Here is a 24,373-nt window from a genome sequence, read left to right as displayed (position 1 = left end):
AAAATAATTTATATACTATAGGCCTTTGTACTCATAAGGTCCTATAAAGTCGAAAACACAAAAATATAAAAATTCATATTCTACACTCCAAAGCTATTCTTTGATTCATGTGAAGATCCTAACCATGCTTTCACCGTTGTTGTGGAAAATTCAACCTCGAATTTTAACACTTTATTACCTACATACAAAAACATAAGTTCAAAAGACAAACAAAACTAAAATAATCCAAAAACGAAATGCTATCTAAATTAAGATTTGAATCTTCAAAGAGTTCAATCTCTAATTATCAAGGTGTTTACATTAAATATTGTATTAGTAACCAAAAATTAGTGAGGGAGTGGTAGAAGTTTCACTTTTGGGATTTTTTGTTAAAGTGGAATTGGTTAGTGGTTACTAGGAAGGAGAGAACTTTTATTATTGGAGTTGGGGTCGTTAAAGTTTGAGGTGTTAGGGTTGTTTGAGTGAGTGTGGGTTCATGTGCGTTGTTGATATAGTGTTTTTACATGAGAATGAGAAGAAAGAGTGGATGGGAGTTGGTGTTTGATCCTAGAAATGGAAGAGAGTGGAGTTCAGACTTTATGTTTAAGTTGGGACCTTGAATATGGGGTTGAAGTTAGGAAAAAAGAAACCAAATGGCTTTTGCATGGTAAGGTGAGTTTGCATGAGAATGTTGAATCATGGAGGAAGAGAAAATGAGAAAATGGGTGCATGGTTAAGTGAAGATGGTGAGAAAATGAGAAGGGAAAGAAGATGGGTTGTAGTTTGTAAATGGGATAAAGATTCTTAGACAACATTTTTTGACAACATTTGAACATCATCATACATGTCATTGTGTGATTGATTCATGGTGGTGTCATTGTGTCGTTTGGACCAATCACACAATGTGAGATGTTGCAGTGGTAAGAGAAACCTTTCTAAATTTGCCTTTGGTGTGCTAAATTGTAGTGTTGGGGTGTGAACTCAATAAATCAGTGGAGGTACGCTAGCAGTGTTGGGATGTGAGCTTAGTCAACTAGTAGGGGTGCATTAGAAGTGTTGAAGGTGTGAACTTAGTAAATCAGTGGAGGTGTGATAGTAATGGTCTTTAAGTGAGGGTGTGAACTTAGTAAACTAATGGGTGTATACTAACAGTATTAGTATACACTAGTGTTGGGGCTATGAACTTAGCAGACAGTGGGGTATGCTAGTAATGTTCTCTGAGTGGGGGGTGTGAACCTAGCAAATCAGAGGAGTGTTCCAAAAATGTTGTTTTGGTGGGAAGGGGTGTAAACTTAGTAATTTAGGAGAGTTACTCGAGTAAAATGATTTTTTCATGTGTTTTATTTTAAGACAAAATCGCTAATGCGTTTCAATGTCATGTTTTAAAGTTTAACTAAATAACATTAAAACGGAATAATAATCTAAAAACAACTTAGGGTGAAAACAGAGAGACATAAAACCCAAATTCCCAACACATAAAATTTACACAAGACTTACAACCTGAATCTCCAACATAGAAACCCTTATGAAAACACTTAGGTTCTTAGGTAATAGAAAAACATTTAGGTCAAATCACCCAAACGCAAGGCTAAACGTTATTGTGCCTAAAGCGTCTAATAGAGTTGGAATTAAACGCATGATGCTTATCATACCTAAAAGAGGTATTCAACTTAGCTCTCGAAAACAAAATAGGTCAAGACGATGTCTTTGACAAAACAAACTAAAAGACATAAAAATTAAAATATAAAAGAAATCTTAAAATAAGTTAAATTTTATCTATCTAAGAAAAGAAAAAACGAAAGAAGTGTTTACTTGAATAAATGATACCATGAGCTTAAACAATACTTTGTCAAACAATAAAGTCTTTAGAGAAGAGCTTAATTGTTAAAAGCTACTTAATGGTAGGAAATCAAAAAGATTTTTTTTTGCCCTGTGCAAACATTAAATGACATCAAATGCTCAACATTCAAAAACAACAAAGATGATAAGAAAAGATGTATCTGATGCATGCACATCTTACTCTAATCTTTGCAGATAAGCTATTCTTCACACATTCATAGAGCTTTAGATAAAATATCATAAAGTCGACGTTAGAGACAAAAGAGATATTCACATAATGTTCTTCACTTGAAGTTGTTCCTAAAAGGATGAACTACCTACTTCAAGCAAAGTACTAAAATATCTTGTTTGCTGTGACAAGTTGACCTATCCAACGACTGTTGTACACAAAGAAAGAGAAAGCACAAGAATTAAGGCGAATGCTAAGTCTAACACTAGAGGATGAAGGAAATAATAAAATAAGGTTGATGGAGAAGGTGGTGGATAAACTATCATTTAGAAAAGTGATGGAATAAATAAAAGTTAGTAAGAGAAATTAATATAAAAGTGGAGTGGAAAAGTAGATGGAGAAAATGGATGAAGGAAATAACAAAATATGTTGGAAGAGAAGGTGGTGAGTAAAATATGATTTAGAAAAGTGATTGGAATAAGTAAAACTTAGTAAGAGAAATTAATAAAAAAAAAAGTGGGGTGGAAGAGTAGATGGAAAAAATGGATGAAAGAAATAATAAAAAAGGTTGGTGGAGAAGGTGATGGATAAAATATAATCTAGAAAAGTGTTGGAATAAATAAAATTTAGAAAGATAAATTAATACAAAAGTATGGTGGAAAAGTAGATGGAGAAAATTGACGAAGGAAATAAAAAAAAAAAGTTTGTGGCGAAGATATAATTAAAAAAAAGGTAAGTGGAATTATTAGAAAAGTTTGTCTATAAAAATTAATATGAAAATGAGGTGGAAAAAGGTAGATGATGTGGAATGTGATATGGAGGGTGATGTGGATGATGATGTGGAGAGTGGGGTGTAAGAAGAAAAATATGGTGGTAAGAAAGTAAAAAACTGTGGGATTATTTTGGACCATTGGGCTAAGGATTAAAAGGTTAACTTGGGAGTGCAAATAGTAAAACAAATAGTATTTTTTATTTTTATTTTTTATTCTTTTTTTATTTAATTTTGTGATAAATTTTATTTACTCGAACAAAATTGGGTGTTGACACAAGACTTTATGTATGCTTATACAATTCGTGTTGTATGAAATCAATTTAATTAAGAAATTATTTTCTGAATTGAATAATGAAATTTTAAGTTGTGATAACTTTATACATTTGGAAAATTTTAATTATGAGTGAATTAAAATGAAAACTTCTAGTCATTGATGCTTTTAGTGAGGTCCAAATTAGGGGCGTTACAATCATCGTAGGTGAAAAACCACAACTACAAACCTAGGGTTGAGTTAATTGAGAATCAATCATAAGCAAAATAACATAACCCACAAATGTTAAATGTTCATCACAGTAATAAACACCACAACAACACACCAACAACTTAAACATGGATGCACATCATCATCACAAACCAATGGTCCAGTGAGTCTAATTTGCCCAACAAGCCTAATTTTCGTCCAACTAGTAGGATTCCCCTACCTCATTGGCTTAAAAAATATAGTCTCCCATAGCGATACCCTCCTTTACCTCACTTAGTGATAGGGAAGTGCATACCTAGAGAAAATATCCTAAATGGCATACAAAGAAATGGAAGAGAAATTAAAATGGAAGAGATTAGAGAAAAGGAAACTTAGGAAATGAAGATGCGCCACTTGAACAAGCTTCCAAGATAAGCATCAAGAGGAGGATCGCCACTTGCTTGAGCAAGATAAGGTCTGCCCAAATTTGGGACTTTAGAGACAGAATTCTATCTCAAACAAGATTGCAAAAGTGCAAATCAACTCAAATTCATTGAATCAAGGTAATGTGTACAAAAGGAGACCCCTAAGCCTTCTTATATAGCCTTTGGAGTGAGCTTAGAAGCTAGATCTAGGAGATGTGGGACTTTTGAGGGTGTAGTCCGTCCAGCAGCTGCTGCACATCCTCTAGGGGCTTTTAAGTCCCACATTGCTCAAATCTCTTCACTCCAAAGGGTTTATAAGGCAACTAGTTCTCCTATAGTTCAAAACATGAAAACTAGCTATGCTACTAACTCCTACACGCCTAGAATGCTCACTCTCTCTTCTCTTCATTTTAAGATCAAGCCATGGATAGTCCCACATTGCTTGATCTTAAAGAGAAAGAAGAGTTTATAAGCAATTATTCACAAGAACTAAGAGAAAGAAATCAAAAGGCAAATACACGCCCAAAGGAAACTTATTATATTCTTTTTATGCTTTTTGTCACTCTGAAAACTCTTCATTGTTGCCCCATCTATGATCATATCAATTAGTAAGAGAAACTCTCGTCCAACGAGTTTGTGTAGTTCAAAAGTCAAGACAAATTGGTGAATATACTCACTTAGCCTCAAAAGGTTGTTTTCCTTCATTTTCACATATCAAAACCAATGTCACAAAGTCAAAAGGCACCTTCTGATACCAACTGAACCAAACTTACCAATCTTTGAAACAAGTACAATATATAACCTTAATCACACATATAAAAACTACCAACATTTATCAATTCAACACAAACATCAATGCACACTCTCAAATCAACCAATTCATAGTACATAACAAGATGAATGAGCTCAAATCAACATTCAAACATTATTCCATACTTATGCATATTTAATTTTGAATAAGTAACTTCACTTACCTGATTAAAAGAATAAACATAGACTCATCTACCTTTAAGCACCCCTAACCACAAAAAAGACTATATTTGCACAAAAAGGAATCAAATAATATCTAATTACACTATAATGACCCTAATGGAGATTCAACAAGAGCTCTTAGACCAAACATGCCAAGCTAATTTCTACACATGCAAGTCAAAGACAAAATTACTCTAAAAACAACAAAAGAAGAACTTACTCTATTATACAAAGTGATTGAATAGAAAGGTGGGTATCATCATCAGGAGTTCTTCGGTATATTCCGATCATCAAACAAATGAATAAAGGGTTAAAAATTCTACAGAGAAAGTAAAGGAAGGATAAGGTTATTCATTTTACAAAACTAATAGCTTTTAATGAATGAACTCTATTTAACTTATTTTTATTTTTATACTAAAGATTTTTAATAATAAAATATTCAAGTGTCAATCATAAAAGCTTTATCTCACTTAAAGAATTTCTAGAGTCTTATAATCTAAGCACTCCAACCTATAAATCTAATTTATTATTCTTTATCTGTTCACTCTAATATGACTTTTCTTAACATCTTAGTTTTCCTAATGTGAACTGTAATGATTAATATCCATTAATACTGAAAAGTCTTTTTATATAGATTAAAAAAAGGGTTTTTTTTATACTAATTCTGAAACCGGTATAGAAGTAGGGGATATAAAAAGTATTGACTTTTGCTATCAATTCTAGAACCGGGATAGAAAGTGCCACTTTTTATACTAGTTAAAGGTACAACCGGTATAAAGCGAAATGTTCATCATTGGATTAGCTTCAAAGTTGGTCCAAGTTGGTTGTTGTAAGACCTTTAAAAATAGTTATATTTTAGAAGATATATATTTTTATAAAAATTTGTATAATGCTACAGTGAAATACGTATACAATTACAATAAAATACGTATGATGTTATAGTAAATACGTACGATGCTACAATGAAAATACCTTGTTTAACATGTGTTGCTACAATAAAAGTGTAGTACAACTATAGTAAAGTACAGCTACAGTAAAATGTAGTACAGCTATCGTACTATTATAGTAACCCTAATTTCAATTATAAATAAGATTGAAGAAATGAAGACTTTCATCATTAGAGTGAAAGACACAAGATTTTAGTAGCAAATAAGAAGATTTTAGGATAAGAATCTGAGTCATAGAAAAGGTAGGAAGAATTTATGAAAGGGTGTCCTTGATCAAGAATGTGGAGAGAATTAGGTAAGAGGAGCTAACATTTCTATATTATTATCTTGTAATAAGAATTGATGGTCTAATATTGTTGTGGTGTAAGGGGAACTATCCTTACTATTTGTTGAAAAAAGAATGGCTTAGTTTCAACACCAAGAGGGGGGTGAATTGGTGTAAATAAAAAATCAAGAGTCTTTTTAAAATCTTTTTCGCAAAGTACAAAAAATTCAAAAGTTTCTTGAATTTCAAGGAAAAAGATAAATCAGTGCAGTGGAAAATAGTTGACTATGCTGAAAATAAAGTCGACTTTAAAAGTAAAGAGATCAGGGATAAAAAATTCAAACACAGTTTTTATACTGGTTCAACCATACTGCCTACATCTAGTGTCCTTCCTGTACCTAGAAGTAAATACACTATAATGGTCAAGGTTTTCACAACAAGGTTTTTATAGAGACCTCCACGTCAAAATATAAAACACTTCTCTAACCCTCTAACCAAAATATAGGCATACAACACACAAAGAACAACAACAAGATATTTCCTCTCCTACTGTCTTTGTTGTAAGACCCAAAATAAATACAATAAATTATTTTTCTCCCAAGAGAGTTATTCCCAAATAAAGATGAATCTTATAGAATTTAATATTTTTGTTGTCTATGATGAAATCATGATTGATAATTTCATTTTATCCACTAATTTAAAGTTTTTGATATTTATGGATGAAGAGCAATTTAAATACAAAATTGAATGATTCGATCACTGAAAGATAAATGATTTCTTAATCTAAAATTTTATAAATAACTGAATACATAAAAATTATATTACGTTAACTAAAAAGATTAAGAGTGATGGATATTTTTAAATTTAAATATTAAAATTGTGATGAAAAATATTTTATACGAGTGAATTAAAATGACTACAATTATTGGTTTTTTTTGTACTGAAAGAATTGAATGAAAATTTTTATTCCCTCTATTACCTTAATAGAAAATGCTAAATCTCATTAGTCTTTGAATTATTTAGTCTTTTAATCCTTTGAATTAAAAAAAAATTAGTGAATTAAGTTTTGTACATGTACGATCCTGAGGATTGAAAACCCTCTGTTATAATTATTTTTGGATTGATAACATTGGATTAGGAAAGATGCCATTGTCACGTAAATGTCAATAATTCATATTTTGTGGTTAAGAATGTCGTAGCTTTCTCATTTTCATCATATGACACATACTTTTCTCTTTTTCCTAACACATAATCTTCTCCTTTTCCTTTCCACCCTAGCATATGTGATAATTTGGCTTCATACAACAAAACTTATACGCTGCAAGGAAATGAAACAAAACATGCACATAATTTGAAAGTAGTCGCGAAGACAAGGAATGGAAATTATAGGTTTTGGTTCCTCTTTGATTAGAACCGTCCAGATTATTAGGTTGCTGAAAACAAGTATAAAACGTCACTCTTCTAGCTTAATGAAATTAACAAAAACAATCAGAAAGTTAGAGGAGTGGAAGTGAGGATAATATGAAATCTTTAATGTCTAAGAAAAGCATAGATCCTTCAAGAGGAGTAGCAGTGGACCTTAGAGCACCAAGAGTTAACAAATCTTATCTTACTCGAGGTAGTTAAACCTTTCTCTGGATTGTATAAATACCTTGTAATGTAAATCTGAAATACATGTTCCAATCTTTTGGTTGTTGCTTGATATTGTCGTCGCATATTTTTCTGCCTTATCTCATGAATATGTTGAGATGCATATATGAAAAATATGAACTAGATGTTGATGATTGAAAGAGAACGCTTCACAAACGTAAACGTATTATTGATATAAATTGAGAAAATGGAGAGTTTGATATCTCACGGTTCCTTCTAATAGATAATAAAATTAAGGTTAAAAGCTCTTTTTGGTCCCAATTTTGGTTCAGAAAATTCGTTTTGGTCCCTGAGTTGAATTTGTGTTCAATTTCGTCCCAAAGAACGAATTTAATGTTCAATTTGGTCCTTTTCAGTAACTCCGTTAAAATTGTTAACGACAACGTGTCCAGGTCTGCAACTGAGTGAGGTGTCATTTCTTTGCTGACTGGGAGTCCTTTTCAGTTGGAATTAGGATTTTTTAAAAAATTTAGAAGGGCAAAGTGGGAAAAAAAGAAAGACTTTCTTCTTCTCTGTTCCATTTTTCGATTTATTTCGTTTCCTTTTGTGCTCGAGTGAAACAAAGGCGTCTATTTGGGTGTCATTGTATCACCCAACGTTGTGGGTTTTTCTCATAGTTGGTTTGTTTTGGTTGAGAATTTTGTTGCGCTTAATTGACAATTTTAATGTTAAATATTGAGTCATGTGCAATGTTGTTGAATAACCGATCGTCCCTGTGCTTTTCTTTTCCGTAAATTTGGAAGAAGCCTCAATAGGGTAGGGTTTTTCATACTTTTTTGTGAGACGATTGTTTTGTAAAAATATGTTCTTTTTATCTGATTTTATGCTTTCACCATATAGCCACAGTTTGATATTATGTTCATTTGCAGATTCTTCACGCTACTCACGACTTCTGACGAAGGATGGCTTCGAGATTCTGGACCCAGGTTCTTAGGACATTCTTAATTATGTTTTTGATGCATTGAGTTGTGGAAAGTATGCGATATGAAAACGTGTTTTATTTACTGAATGGCAGGGTGGAAGTGATTCTGAGGAGGAGGGAGCGATTATGATGAGGAGGTCGAAACGGCGGTTGGGGATTCTGCCAATCAAGCAGTGACAAGCAGGTACCTGCAGGACAATGCAAGGAAGAAGATGATGGACGGTGGTCGGTGGTCGGCAGTTGGGGTTTGGGTAATGGTAGAAGAATTAGGGTTTCAGAGGAAGAAGAAAGTCTTTCTTTTTTTCCCACTTTGCCCTTCTAAATTTTTTAAAAAATCCTAATTCCAACTAAAAAGGACTCCCAGTCAGCAAAGAAATGACACCTCACTTAGCAGTTGCAGAGCTGGACACATTGTCGTTAACAATTTTAACAGAGTTACTGAAAAGGATCAAATTGAACATTAAATTTGTTCTTTGGAACGAAATTGAACACAAATTCAACTCAGGGACCAAAACGAATTTTCCGAACTAAAATTGAGACAAAAAAGAGCTTTTAACCTAAAATTAAAAATCTATTTTTTATATTAGTTACTCTTAAGACCATGTGCATGCGTCAGACGGCCATATTTCTTAAACTTTATAACAAATTGTCTTCATATTTTACTTTGACTTTATAACACCTTTATGCCTTTAAATATAAACTGCATGGATATTTTAATTAAAAGTTCACGGACTGCACTAGTTTCTTTTTGGTTTTTAATTCATATGGAAACTTGTGCTTTGACCATACCGTATTGTTCATAAAGATTAAAAAGTTGAGGATGCATCTCTGAGCATTTCTCACAGTTTCAATTGTTTATAATAAAAATTTCTTCACTTGCACCATACTTTGTAGCAAATCTTTGATGTTTTCTGCTGCTATAAGATATTCCAACATTATATTGGTAAAAATATTGATTCTTCAATAATAAAGACTATTAGCAGGTCATTCTTTCAAATATGCATTATCGTGATTAAGAAACATTGCTTGAAGTAGATAAACACTCTAAAGTGTTTTTGTTAAAGTTCTAGTCATAGCAATACTAGTAAATAATTCTGCTGCTCAGTTAGAGTTAAATTTTGATACAACAGTTACAATTTTTATTTGAATCGTTCATCTTCCAAATATACTGGACAGTGGGTTTAAATTATTTTATTGCAAATAAATTATAATTAGGTGAAATAAGTTTGTTAAAATATTCAAATTTAATATGGTTGAGTTTTATTAATATTTTTATGTTAATGGTAGCAATTTATTTATTTCTAAAAAGTTGAAACATTTTGTCTTGGAGTGGACAGATTTCACATTGTCCTGGACGCGTTTTCGACTTTACGAAAATTATTATATGTTGTGATTTTTTTTTTATAAAATAACATCGAGAGTTTATATTTATTTCGATAGTTAAAAAAAGATTATATCTTTTTGTCTATGTAAGGCGATAGGTAGATTCGAGTTGTGTTACTTTTCTTCTTTTAAGAGGATACAAAATCTCGCCAAGAGTTTCTGACTTGTGCTGAGTATTGTACTTGGTGAATAGATGTTACTCACCAATGTTTTTAATCGTAAGTCCTTGAAGAACCAGAGGATATGTCCAAAGCAGTGTACAGAGGACGACTCTTATCTGTGGTCCATATGAGGGACTAGTTTTGATATATATTTATTAGATGTGTGTGAAGAAGAAAAACCGAGATAAATCCAATTGTTAAGTGTGAGAGATGAGAAAGGAGTAGTTTTCGAAGCTACACGTAGAGGTAGTATGATCCTATTATTACGATAATAATATTATTAAATGTTGAAAGTGTGTAAGTAAGTTTATATGTAACTTATGTTTTTCTATATTCGGTTAGCTCACCCTACTTGTGTGTCTACCATGATTGTATAACTCGTGTTGTTATACAGGAGTAGATGATGTTTCAGGTAAAACCGAAGACATTTAGCGCGAGGATGCGTTGGAAAACACTTTTTGGGATTTTTAAATTTGTATTTTAAATTATGAAAAGTTGTGGTTTGTAATTTTAAACTACTTTTAAAATTCGGTTTGTGATCCAATAATAACTCTTAAAAACTCTGGCGTTCTTATTGTGTAATAATAATAAATGTTGTGGTTTTAAATGTAAACATATAACTTGGAAAATTTTCTATGACACTCCGAGAAGGGTGGTTACATTTGTCAACTTTGAACAATCTTCAAAGTTTCCCAGAACATAGCATGTCCTCTTCCTGTAATCACAACAGGGCAGCCACAATCTTCACAAGATTGAGAGAAGTAGATGATCACGTTTCCAGTACACATCAATGTGCAGTATGATCAAATCTTTCTTTCATCACGACAACCTTGCTCTTCAAGCAACTATCAAAGAACGATTGTCACGGTCTTCTTGATAAGTTCTTGGAGCTTTTCACAGAGATCAAAATCTGAAACAATAGAATGAAAATGTTAAAATAACCAAAGTCACTGTGTAATACAGAATCACGTCTATTTATAGTTTTCTATTAAACAGACGCTCCTGTAGTCGATTTCACTACTAATACAGTCGACTTCACTAATAATACAGTCGACTTCATTCATACAGTTAAAACAATTAGTACCAGTTAGACCAACCAAATTGATTACACAATTAATTCAGTTGACTTGTAATATATGCTTGGTCAATGAATCAAAATATAGTCATCATAGTTCACAAGCATTAACAGAAATTCAAAACATAACTAACTAAGTCGAGTTGCATGTGCATATAGTCGACTATGTCACTTCAATGCAGTTTTGAAAATATTTCATTGCAAAATTACTCACAACACTGTTTTTGAAAATCTGTGCAAAGTCACGAGTTTTAATCGACTTGCTTCATAATGAAGTCGACTTAAAACTTGCAGTTTTGCCACACGATATAAGTTCAACAAAGTGCATGTGGTTTGCTTTTCTAGAAACATATGTTATGCAATCACAGAAGATATCTCATGTAGAAAACAGTGAAAATGCATACATATACAGAATCAACACAAACATGTTCTTCAAGAATTCATACACAAGAAAGTTTTGAACATGTAACACATATTAGTAACATGTGTTATTAATAATGTGTTGCCATCATCAAAAACCAGAAACACTGTGAGATTATAAGGTTTAGCTAAACCAGTGCTTCCCTTATCAACAATCTCAACACTATTGCTTTTCTGTGTGAACATGGGTGATAAAATTGTATGTGGTCTTGTATTGAATATGTGAATGTGCAAATGTTAATATTGTAAGTAAGTGTTAACTTTCTTTTAAGTATTCTATGTTCTTTTTTGGATCAATGCCTTAAGATGATGATAATGCGAAATTTGTGAAAACTAGTTGAAGAATGCTTGGCTAAGGAAAGACAAGGTTCTTAAGTTGTCCATTGAGACACACCTTTCTTTCCTAGAAGTCTAGTTAACAAGCTTTTAACTTATTTCAAAAAAAATGAAAAATAATTTTTCATATAAAGATAATCAACAATGTGAATTTCAAATAAATTATGATTATTATTCTTAATATGTGAGATATAAAGATGTTGAGATAGATACTTAGTCCAATTGTGGGGTTTAAGTATCTTTGATTAAGTTTTCCTTTTTTCTTTTTATTTTCTGAGTTATCTTAGTAAAACCTCGATTCCCACTTAGTCTACCATTAGATTGAGTTGAAATTTTTATATATAATTTCTAACACGTATCTTTTACCTTGACCTTTGGATTTTCAAATTGAGATTTATACTTAAAGGGAATAATATAGTATTTTTTGGAGTAAATTGATCACTACTTTATTTTTAACTCTTAATTGTTTCGGTAAAACATTATTTACCACCTAGATAACGTTAGATTAACCTGAAATTTGGATATGTAGTCCCTAAGACATATTAACTCACTATGATTGTTCAGGTTTTTTATTAGATGTTTATATTTAGAGAAATTATGTTGTGTTTCTTAAGGATCTCAACACTATCTAAATTTTGTTTTTGGACCACCTATGCAAAAACAAAAATTAAGATTTCCATTTTATTAATCGTTAGATCAAACTGAAAAATTTACCATAGATTCTATATATATTATTATTTAATCTACTTATTTAGATCTTCAATGTGAGGTATGTACTGAGAGCAGACTTCTATGTAACGTCATAGTAATTTAGATTGTTGCTCCATTACCTTCGATTTGGAAAATTATGTTGAGGTTGTACTCATTATGAGTAAAGATTTTAAGAAGAGTATGATATTTATCTTGTCAATAGGTATATGGATATGATTGATCTATTTATTATAAATTTTCTTGAGGGATGAAAATGGATTAGTACCAATTCATGATTAATGAATGGATATGATTGAGTTAGATGGATGAGGTGATATTGTAGCTGTCAAAATGGGTCACAACTCGCGGGTCAACCCGACCAACCATGGGTTTGGGCCGGGTTGGGTTTGAAAATATTGTATTTTCTTTTATGCAGGTCAGATTTCAACCCGGCTCATTTAAACCCAACTCATCTGAGTTGAACCCGTGGTGGGTCGGGTTGGCCCACCAACCTACTTACCTAATTTTATTTTATTAAAATTTAATTTTAATTTTATAAAAAATATTTATTATTTTTTTTGCTTGAAAAAACTATTTAAGTTCCCTATTTTCAAAATTAATCAAACACCCATATTGGAAGTGAAATTTGGGAGTGAAATTTGTTTAGATTTCAATTATAGAAAGTTTGTAAAAAAAATTTATTTAAAAAAAATTGTAATTAAGTGAGCTAGTGAATCAACCCTTTTAACCACCTACCCGTGGTGGGTCAGGTCGGGTTCGAATTTTTTTGGCTCGCTAATAAATGGTCGGGTTGGGTTGGCTCACTAAGTGACTAACCCATGGTGGGTCGGGCTGGGTCAGGCCGGGTGGCCCATTTTGACAGCACTAGGTGATATGATTTGTTGATTATGTGATGATGAATGAATAAGAGAAATTGTTAGCTATTAAATGAGGTATAAGTCTTTATTACTGTAACTGTAAATCTGGTAGTAGTGTATTTGGTTTCCATCATAAGACTTTAAGCATAAGTAGAGTAACTCGGGAGGCTTATGGAAGCAGGGTCCTCGTAAGTCTTTAGAAGCAAGCAGAGAGCAGTCTAACCATAAGGCTTCAGAGAGTAAGCATAGTATACTTGTAAGGCCTTTGGAAGTAGGCAGAGAGTAACTTGACCATAAGGCTTCGGGAGTAAGCATAATATATTGGTAAGGTTAATGGAAAGAAGAAGGGTGATTTTAGGAGGAGTCACGGGGCGGTATGTTAGGGGAAATAAAAGATATAATCAAGTAAGTTAATGACATGGAAATAATTGTGTGTATAAATAATAATGATATATAGGGTGAGTGTGTTCAATGATTGTATGTTATGGTTAAATCACTCTTATCTATTTGTGCAATGATCATATAACTCGTGTTGGTATAGTGAGCAAATGATGTTGCAGATGTAGTTGGACATGCATAGAGATGAGAGACATACTGGCAAAACTTTCAGGGGCTTTTTGATAAAAAATAAATTTGTATATGAAAACTATGTATGTTGTTTAAGATTTGTAAGTTTAAATTTGTACTTATGTTAAATTGTGAAGACTGTATTGTTTAAGGTGTGTAAGTTTAAAGTTGTACTCATGATAAATCGAAATGAAGTTTTAAGTATTGATATCAAATGTTAAATTTAATTTTTTTTTTACTACTTATAATACCCTAAAAATTATTTGGCGTGTTACAGTTGACTTCATCCATTTGTGCCTGTGTTAATGATCTTCCTACACAAACTACAATATTCAAATTTGAGCCCATGAAATGAAGACCAGACATGCCCAAACAATAGAAACATACAAAACCAATATCTCTCCATCAAATTTAATGCTCTTGAAGCCAAATATTCCAATTTCGTGAAAAAGTATTAGCAACAATAAGCTTAGTAGATCCAACTAGGAAGAGCAATTCTGGTAGCACACAAAATAGATTTGACAACACCAACACCAAACTAAATGGATCTTGAAGTATCAGCGACCCTGATAACTCTCTAATTTTGCATCTTTCTTTGTGTCTAGAACTCTTTGTTAGTATATTTTTGTCTTTAATTGTCTAGAATTAGGATAGATTTAGGTTTTTCTTTTAAATCTTTAGAATTATAAAATTGTAGTTAAAATTAGGATTTTAGAAGTACTTTTTTTAGTGTTTGTGATAAATAGGAAATTAGTATTTTTTTTTTAGAATTCTTTTCTTTATTTTTGTTTAGATAGGATCTTCTTTTCTTTAGTTTCTGAAATGCTCTTTCCTTTAATTGTTGATTGATTTTTTTTCTCTACAGATTTGGGTTTTGGGCCTTGGTCAACTGGGTTGATTTGGTCAACAAAAGAAATGTTGGGTCGTTGCCAATGCTGCAAATTCATTGGGCTTTAATTCAGACATTTGTGTGCAGAGTAAACTGGGCCACTGGTTGATTTGTTTAAAATTGAGGATTGATTTGGCTGCTACACTATTGCTGCTGATTGGATTTAAAATAAAAAGCTTTGAGTTGCTGTCATGGAGATTAATTGAAAAATACTTAGAGCTAAACGGGGTCACTGATGCACATGAGCTGCTAATTGAAACGAAAATTGGGTCGTATAGATGTGGGCTGCAACTTAAGTGGAACGGTGTCGTTTTGGTGTGGCAGCAGCTGCAGGGGGTCTCTGGATGATACATTTCATTTGCAAAGCTGCTCGAGCCAAACATTCTCTGCACGCACTTTCATTTGGAGAATTCCCAAGAGTTAGGGCTTGGTTCGAAAGCGAGAAAGAACTAAAGAAGGAGCGCGTCTTGCTCGAAGAAGAAGCACGTGACCAAAGTTGAATGAAGAGGTTGATGATGATCAGAGGGATGAGACATGAGCTCGTGGACAAATAAAGAGGGTCGTCCGATCAAAAAATGCGAAGCGTCCAAGTGAAGAAGGTTTCTCTTTTCTAGATTTCTCTTTTCCTTGTTCCAGTTTCTGTAACCCTATAAAAGGGCTTTTGTAGACAGTAGGATACACTCAAACAGACACTTTCCATTTTTCTTTTTCTAGTTTTAGACTAGGGTTTTCATTTTTTCCTTGCCTTTTGGAGCGAATCATCGCGGTGGTGACAACCTGTGGTGGCTTCGATTGCGAGTTTTGTTTGGTACATTTTTGTAATTTTCGTTTTTCATTAATAATACATTTTGTTCTTGATGTTTTGCTTGTTCAGTGTTTTATGATTTTGTTATGTTTCGTGCTTTTGTGTTTCTTGTGTTGTTTCATTGAAAATTGAATTGGACTCTATAACTCTGCATTATGTGCTTCCTTTTTGGAATTAAATGACTCCACAATGAGCATTCTTTATTGAGATGTCTTCTCGAGACAGAGAAGAGTCCAATGCATAATAAAGTTTCATCATTTCTATTGTTTGTGTCTAGTATGTGTGATTGTGTGCTGTTATTGAACTGTGTTTGGTAATTTTGAAGGAAAACATCCACAATATTACATCTGTTTGGATGTAATAGGACCCTGGATTAGGCCTAGATTTTCAAGAGGTCTTCTTGAGAGATGTTAAGCTTCATAATTATCAAACTAAGTTCAGTTTCAGTCTTGTATTTTGCTTCTTGTGAAAATGTGCATTGGTTGGACAAATTAGTGGAAAGAGTCATTTCAAGGTTCTGAAATATGAACCTAAATACCCTGGATTGGGATTCACTTAACAAGATGTCTTCTTGAGAACTCTAAGCACTCTTTTATTCACTCTAATGTGCATTGCACCCATGAATTCAATTCTGTTTTGAGATTTTTAATTATTTTGATAGTAATAGACCTTGATTCTGCTATATTTTCTTAAGCTTTTCATTTAGTTGTTAATCTCAGTTTTAGTTGATAATACTTCTTACTCTGATTCTTTGATTTTTGTTTTCCTGTGAATATAGATTAGATACATTAGCTTACATTTTATTTTTCTTCTTTTCTTTTAAAACAGATTTTTTTTTTCATTTGATTTCTTTATTCTTTTCTTTTTAATTTCTTTATTTCTTTTCCCCTTTGTTAATTAGTTAGTAGTTAGTAAGTAAATAATACAAGATTCTAACCATACACTTTAGACTTAGTCATAGTTGAGTCATTGGATTGATCCTTGGTTATCCCTCTACTACATTAGTGGGAAAATTGAGTTTGTTGACTTTGATGCGACTAAAAGCGAGTTTAACAGACCCTATATTTTATTCATGGTTGTGCGCCTCCTTGCTCAGATAGTGTTTGTTGTCGATGGGCAACGAAGTTAGTCGCAAGCAAAGGAGACCCAAGCGGGCTCATGACAACAAGCGCGAAGGAGAAATCACAAGCAGTTAAGCCTTTTCATGAGAAGAAGAAGAACTCGTGCCAATAAAGACAATCATCGACGTCAATGTTATCTTATTTACAATTTTTGTATCAATTATAACTACAACAAATAAAAAAAGTGTTAACTTATTTACAGTTATGTCATCGTATTACTTTTTATACTTAATGGATAACTGGTACAAATAATTGTTGTAAAAATGGTTTTTACACTATTTATCTAAAATAATTTTTATTATTTAATAAAAATTATAATGTAATTAGAGACTATATTTGTAATAATTAATGACCATACAAAATATTTATTTATTTAGATGTATAATCCAAATCAAAATTATTTATATTCAACTAATATTCTTATCTAACTTTAAACTTAACCACGTTTAAGTAATTTACTAAATCAAACTAAATACTTCAATAAAATTTGTTAATGTCATGAATTATTTTTAAAGTATGAAAATTTGATCTATAGTGAAAAAGTTTTTTACTTAGGTTTTACTTAACTTTTCAAATTTAATGTGAAATTTTAAAATATTGATATATTAATTAATAATAATTTTGAAATGTAATGTAACGGTGACTTTATTTGTATTAAGAGATTTAAGGTGAATATATTTTACTTTCTCCCATCTAAGATGTAAATCTAAACACTTCAATATTTAAATTTAAGTTATTTTGTCTAAACACTCTAATTTGATTTACTCTAAAATCTTCATTTCTATAACTTCAACTGCAATTATTGATATCTAAAAAGGTATTATTATTATTACGAACTTATAATTTGATTAGATTATTTTTACTGATTAAAAATCATAACAAATATTTATTTATATGAAAAAAAAATTGTTATTACTTGACTATATAATTAGAATATCTTTTTTAGTCACTATTACTCTATTGACTAAAATTTGGTCAATTGAAAGAATGACATTAGAAACCATATATTTTTTTTTAGTTTTTGATTATCATATTATTAGAAACATAATTTTTTTCCGTCACTATTTTCTAAATTTGATGAGTAATTTTGGAGTAACTAAATGTTATAAAATTATAAACCAATATTCTGGTCTCTATTATTATAAACTAATTTAAGTGACCATTTATACGCAGAAACTATTTTAATGATCAAATATATAAATAATAAAAATTAATCACTGATATCTAAATAATGAAAATCTATTACTAAAATGTTATTTATTTCTTTTTTTACCTATTCAGTATTTTATATTTAAATTTAATAAACACAATTTCAAATTTAATATAATTTTCATGTAAAGTGTGACATTCCAATATAACAAAATATATATATATATATATATATATATATATATATATATATATATATATATATATATATATATATATATATATATAACGGTATTCACAATTATAATATATGAGAACAGTTAGGAATTAAACAGGTGTTCTAGATATTAAGGATTACATTTTCAAACCTAAATATTAGAAAGTTTTTCAAAATACATAACGCCAGCTAAAACCCTATATCAAGGCTAAGCAACAACATCGTCCGTCTCCAGAGCTTGCTCCAGAGGAACCTCATCTTCCTCTGCTCACATCTAAGTGGATGATCATTGCAAAAAAAACACACACCAACATAGCACAAAGACAAAGCAAGTAAGGGTGAGCTAATTATATAAAAAGCATGCAATTATAATAGCATACACATACCAGATTCAACTCAAGTAAATCATGATAAAAGCAAGACAATTTATAACACAGATCCTAGCATGTTATACTCTAGACTTGACTCGTCCAGACTTTAGAATGATAATCGAGCTATGGCGGGTCTTGTACTCGTGGTGGCTTATGATACTTGGGTTCCCCACCCCACCACACTCACGAGATTAGCTTGTTCCGGGCCTTGAGGCATACTGGGAGCCCCTAAGACTAAGACCTCCTGTTACTCCTCACCACATGGTTCAATCCTCTTTACGTGAGTAGAAGGACCATTGGAGTTTCAGGATGACCCCCAAGACTGAGCTCCTACTTTCATTCTAAACAACTAAGAATCTCACCAAGAGATACACTTTGAAACATACTACATACAACCTTGAAATCATACCTCTTTACTTTTAAACTCCTATACTTTGGATTATAATCTACATACATGTTAAAGTTCTAAAGATAAGGCCATATACATTAAAGCATGCTCCACAAACCAAGTAATTATCACTTAATCATCCATTAAACGAAGAACAAACAAAAAGAAACCAGAATCTCTTCTCTGATTTTCCCCACTTCATACCAACTTTTAACTGTTATTGCTAACAAAACAACAAATATTCTAACTAAAAGTTTAATGCCCAACTTAATAGTTTTAATATACATATATTATATCACAATATACTATTAAATAAAACTTAACCTGTTGAGTTTCTATATGGTTTTATATATATATATATATATATATATATATATATATATTATATACTAATTTTATAATATACAAGAATCATAATAAAGAAATAATAATTAAATGTAATATAAAATATAATATATTATTTACCAACCTTCATTTTCTAAAGTACAACACATTTTTTTTCTCTTCTCCAAACATGTATCCAAAATTTCTAATACTGCAAATTTTCCACTTCTAAATTTACTTTCTTCTAATACTCTCACGACCCCTCACCTTCTTTTTCTCTATTTTTTTTTTTCATTTATTGTCTCTAAAACTTACACATAAAAGTCTCAACACTCCCGAGTTCTAGTTTCACACACTCCCAAGCCTTAATCACGTAAAAATAAGGTGAAACCTGCAACCTTTCTCATTCCAAAATCCTATATAAAATCCCTACAGTAAACAAAATAGACCCCTCTCTACTCACGCTCCAATCATAAAACCTCTTCTTTTTCCCTTTTTTTTTTAAAAAACATTTAAAACTAACAAGTTAACATATTAAGTCCCTGTTACATGCGCCCAAACCAAAAAAAAAAAAAAAAAAAAAACTTATCATTTTGCATTGAGAATGTGAGATTGTAAAAAAATAACCACATAAAGATCTATCATTCAATGCTGTCACCACTCCACAACGCTACCTAACTTCCCCATGCAAAACACTACATGTCACTCTACAATCAACTCTTGCAGAGCCGTGTCACCCACAGTTAACATTGCACCAATTTCACACACAAAACAAGGTATAACCTAGGCTAACAAAACAGGGAATTGTTATGCATATGCTACGAGCTTAGCCATACACGGTACTCACAGTCCACCCCATTCCCATCATATGCAAAAGGTTTTGCTCATCATGTTAGAAAAATATCCTGATATTATTGAGAGTACAGTAATAATGTTACATTATTATAGAATAATTACAGTGATAATGTTACATTATTATAGAATAATTACAGTAATAACGTTACATTATTATAGAATAATTACAGTAATAATGTTACATTATTAACTCTCTTGTATATATCTTTCATAATTTATTCAAAATAAACAAGACAGTTTTTTCCCTATTTTCTTTCTTTACCTGGTATCAGGAGCAGGAACGATCCTCTACTCATTTTTTTTTCTATCCTTATTGTCATGGCTAACTATGGAAATGAATCAAATTCCAATAGTTCTTATTATCTCCATCATTCTGACCATCCTAGAATGGTTCTTGTTTCCAAATCTCTAAATGAAGACAACTATTCGACTTGGCGTAGAGCCATGGTCATTTCTTTGAATGCAAAATCCAAATTGGGTTTTGTTGGTGGAACTCTTACCACACCTTCTGTTGAGGCCAAACCAGAAGAATATACAACATGGAAAAAATGCAATGACATGGTGTTATCTTGGATCTTGAATTCTTTGGCACTTGATATTGTAGATAGTGTTATTTTCTATGAAACTGCTCATGAAGTTTGGAGAGATCTTCAAAACCGTTTCTCTCAAAGCCACGCACCACGAATTTTTCAGATCGAGAGAGACATTGCTTGCTTGGCTCAAGATCAAATGACAGTTACAGCCTATTACACGAAGCTAAAAAAATTATGGGATGAGTTAGGCTCCTATAGTAATGCAACCTGCACTTGTGGAGCTGACAGCAAAAGGCACAAATTGATGCAATTTCTCATGGGGTTGAATGACTCGTATAGTGTTATTCGTGGCCAACTCCTTTTAATGAATCCATTGCCTGATGTTACACAAGCTTATTCTTCCATCATTCAAGAAGAAAAACAACGACATTTGAGCACCGCACGTGACACAATAGAAGCTTCAGCCATGGCTATTCAAAACAATGAACCAATAGCCCTTGTTGTTCGACGCAAACAAGGCTCTTCTTCTCGTCTTAATTCATCGAATCGAAAGCCGCTGCATTGTTCTCACTGTGATAGAGATTATCATACAAAAGACACATGCTGGAAGTTACATGGTTATCCTCTTGAACATCCAAAACATGGAGCAACCAAGAATGCTTACTCTAAGCACAATGAGAGTAGTCAATCTTCAGCTAATATTGTCACAACAATTCCAATGATGCAACAGATGCAGTCTGCAATGCATGGATTAACTGACTTGCAACTCCAACAAATGTTGTCTATTATACAGGGTAATGAATCATCTCAATCAGCAAATCCTAAGGCCAACAACGCCAATTTTTCTTCAGGTTTGTCACCACCCAAACTTATAATTGGTAGTAAGGCTACCGATCACATTATTTCTAAACCAACCTTGCTTGTTAATAGTAAAGAAAACACTTCTTTACCACCAGTTGTTATGCCAAATGGTGACCAGGCCCCAATTATCTCTACTGGCACTCTACCTTTGAGCCCAATTGTTTATTTAAAAAATGTGCTTGGGGTGCCATCTTGCAGAGTAGATTTGATGTCGGTAAGTCGAGTCACACGAGATTTAAATTGTTCAGTAACCTTTTTTCCTATTGGGTGTATTTTGCAGGATTTGATGACGAGTATGACAATTGGTTTGGGTAAACAACGAGCCTGACTCTATTACTTGGTTGCAATGACATCAAACAAGTCACAAACTCCTATTCAATCCATAGCAGCCCATGTCACCAAGTCATCTCCTCCTTCAAACACTTCTACTACCTTATGGCATCGACGACTAGGACATCTATCTCCATCTATAATAGACTTCATGGCTAAAACTTTGTTAAATCTCTCTTTAGAGTCAAATAAAACTTGTGATGTTTGTACTCTTGCAAAACAGACACGATTTCCTTTTCCAACTAGTTTTATTTCTTCAACTAAACCTTTTCAATTACTTCATTGTGATATTTGGAGACCATATAAAATTCCTTCTCTTTATGGTGCTAGGTATTTTTTGACTATTGTGGATGATTTTTCTCGCTTTACTTGGGTTTTTTTCATGCACCATAAAAGTGAAACCCAACATCTTATAGATTTTTTTTCTTTTGTCAAAACTCAATTTAATACCAATATAGCCAATATTCGAGTTGACAATGGAAAGGAAGTTTTTTCTCTGCGAGATTTTTTTACACAACAAGGTACAACTTACCAACATTCTTGCACTTACACACCACAACAAAACGGGGTTGTCGAGCGCAAACATAGACATATCCTTGAGTCAACACGAGCTCTTCGTTTTCAAGCTCATCTCCCTTTACGATTTTAAGCAGAATGTGTTTCCACTGCCGTCCATATAATTAACCGGTTGCCCACACCTCTTCTTTCACGCAAGACACCATTTAAGCGCCTATATAGTAAAATTCCTTCTTATTCACACATTAGAGTTTTTGGATGTCTTGCTTATGCTACTAATGTTCATGTTTCTCATAAGTTTGCTCTTCGTGCCCAAAGATGTGTTTTTCTTGGTTACCTTCTTGGCCAAAAAGCTTATAAGTTATATGATCTTGAAACTCACCAAGTCTTCACTAGTCGTGATGTTGTCTTCCATGAGGATATTTTTCCGTATGAATCCATTGACACTCCTCCAACCACCCTAGACCCTGTCATACCTAATGTTATCCCAGATAATCCTCCACACACTCAACCAACACCTACAGAAAACATAATTGTGCCTCCCATTAATTCCCCACCGATGTTTCCCTTACGTCGTTCTCAACGATCTCATGGTCTTCCTACAACTTTGCGAGATTATATTTACAATCAGGTAACGTCTCCCGACCCATTGTCATCCCCATCATCTTTTCCGAATAAAGGTACACGATATCCTCTCTGCAATTTTATCTCTTATGATCATTACACACCTCAACATCGTTCTTTTCTTGCCGTTATTACTAATGATATTGAACCTACATGTTATGATCAAGTTGTTTCTCACACTCATTGGCAAAAGGCAATGAAATCTGAGTTGGCTGCTTTAGAGGCCAATAATACTTGGTCTATCACCACTCTTCCTCCTGGAAAGCAGGCTATTGGTTGTCGTTGGGTGTACAAAATCAAGTGCAAATATGATGGTTCTCTTGAACGGTATAAGGCGCGTCTAGTTGCAAAAGGATATACCTAACTAGAAGGTATCGATTATCATGACACTTTTTCATCTATTGCTAAAATGGTTACTGTACGTTGTTTATTAGCTTTGGCTGCTGCTTAACATTGGTCTCTTCATCAGCTTGATGTCCTTAATGCTTTTCTTCATGGTGATCTTTCTGAAGAAATATATATGTCCCTTCCTCCTGGTTTTCAGTGACAGGGGGAGAATCTTGTGTGTCGCCTCAACAAGTCCCTATATGGATTAAAATAAGCATCTCGTCAATGGTTTGCCAAATTCTCTACAGCTATTCAAAGTGTTGGTTTTATTCAATCAAAAGCAGATTACTCATTGTTTACATGTACAAAAGGCAAGTCTTTTACAACTTTGTTGATCTATGTTGATGATATTCTCATAACTGGTAATGACCCAATTGCAATATCCAATCTTAAACAATTTCTACACAATCGTTTTCGGATAAAAGATTTGGGTGATCTTAAATTTTTTCTGGGTATTGAGGTCTCTCATTCTAAGAAAGGTATTTTCATATCACAAAGGAAATACGCTTTGGAAATTATTAAAAATGGTGGGTATCTTGGAGCTAAGCTTGTGGATTTTCCCATGGAACAAAATATAAAGCTTTCTGATGAAGGGGAATTATTAAAGGACCTGTCAATATATAGGCGATTTGTTGGTCGCTTAATTTATTTGACAATTACCCGTCCAGATATCACATATGCAGTACACATACTGAGCAGATTCATGCACGCTCCATGCAAGCCTCATATGAAAGCTGCAATGTCTGTGTTACGATATTTAAAAAATAACCCAGGTCAAGGTCTGTTTTTCTCTTCACAAAATGATTTATCTTTGCGTGCTTTCTGTGATTCAGATTGGGGAGGTTGCCCAGTATCCCGAAAATCAACTACAGGTTATTGTGTTTTTTTGGGATCTTCCCTTATCTCTTGGCGAACAAAGAGGCAGAAGACGGTTTCTCTATCCTCAGTAGAAGCTGAATATAGAGCATTGGTTGGTGCTTGTTGTGAGTTGACTTGGTTACGATCATTGTTAAAAGATTTACGGATATTGCATCCTAAACCGGCATTGTTATATTGTGACAATAAAACAGCCTTACACATTGCAGCTAACCCG

Source organism: Vigna radiata, unplaced genomic scaffold, assembly GCF_000741045.1.
Source record: "Vigna radiata var. radiata cultivar VC1973A unplaced genomic scaffold, Vradiata_ver6 scaffold_275, whole genome shotgun sequence".
NCBI classification, from domain to species: domain Eukaryota; kingdom Viridiplantae; phylum Streptophyta; class Magnoliopsida; order Fabales; family Fabaceae; genus Vigna; species Vigna radiata.
This window is presented reverse-complemented; position numbering follows the sequence as displayed.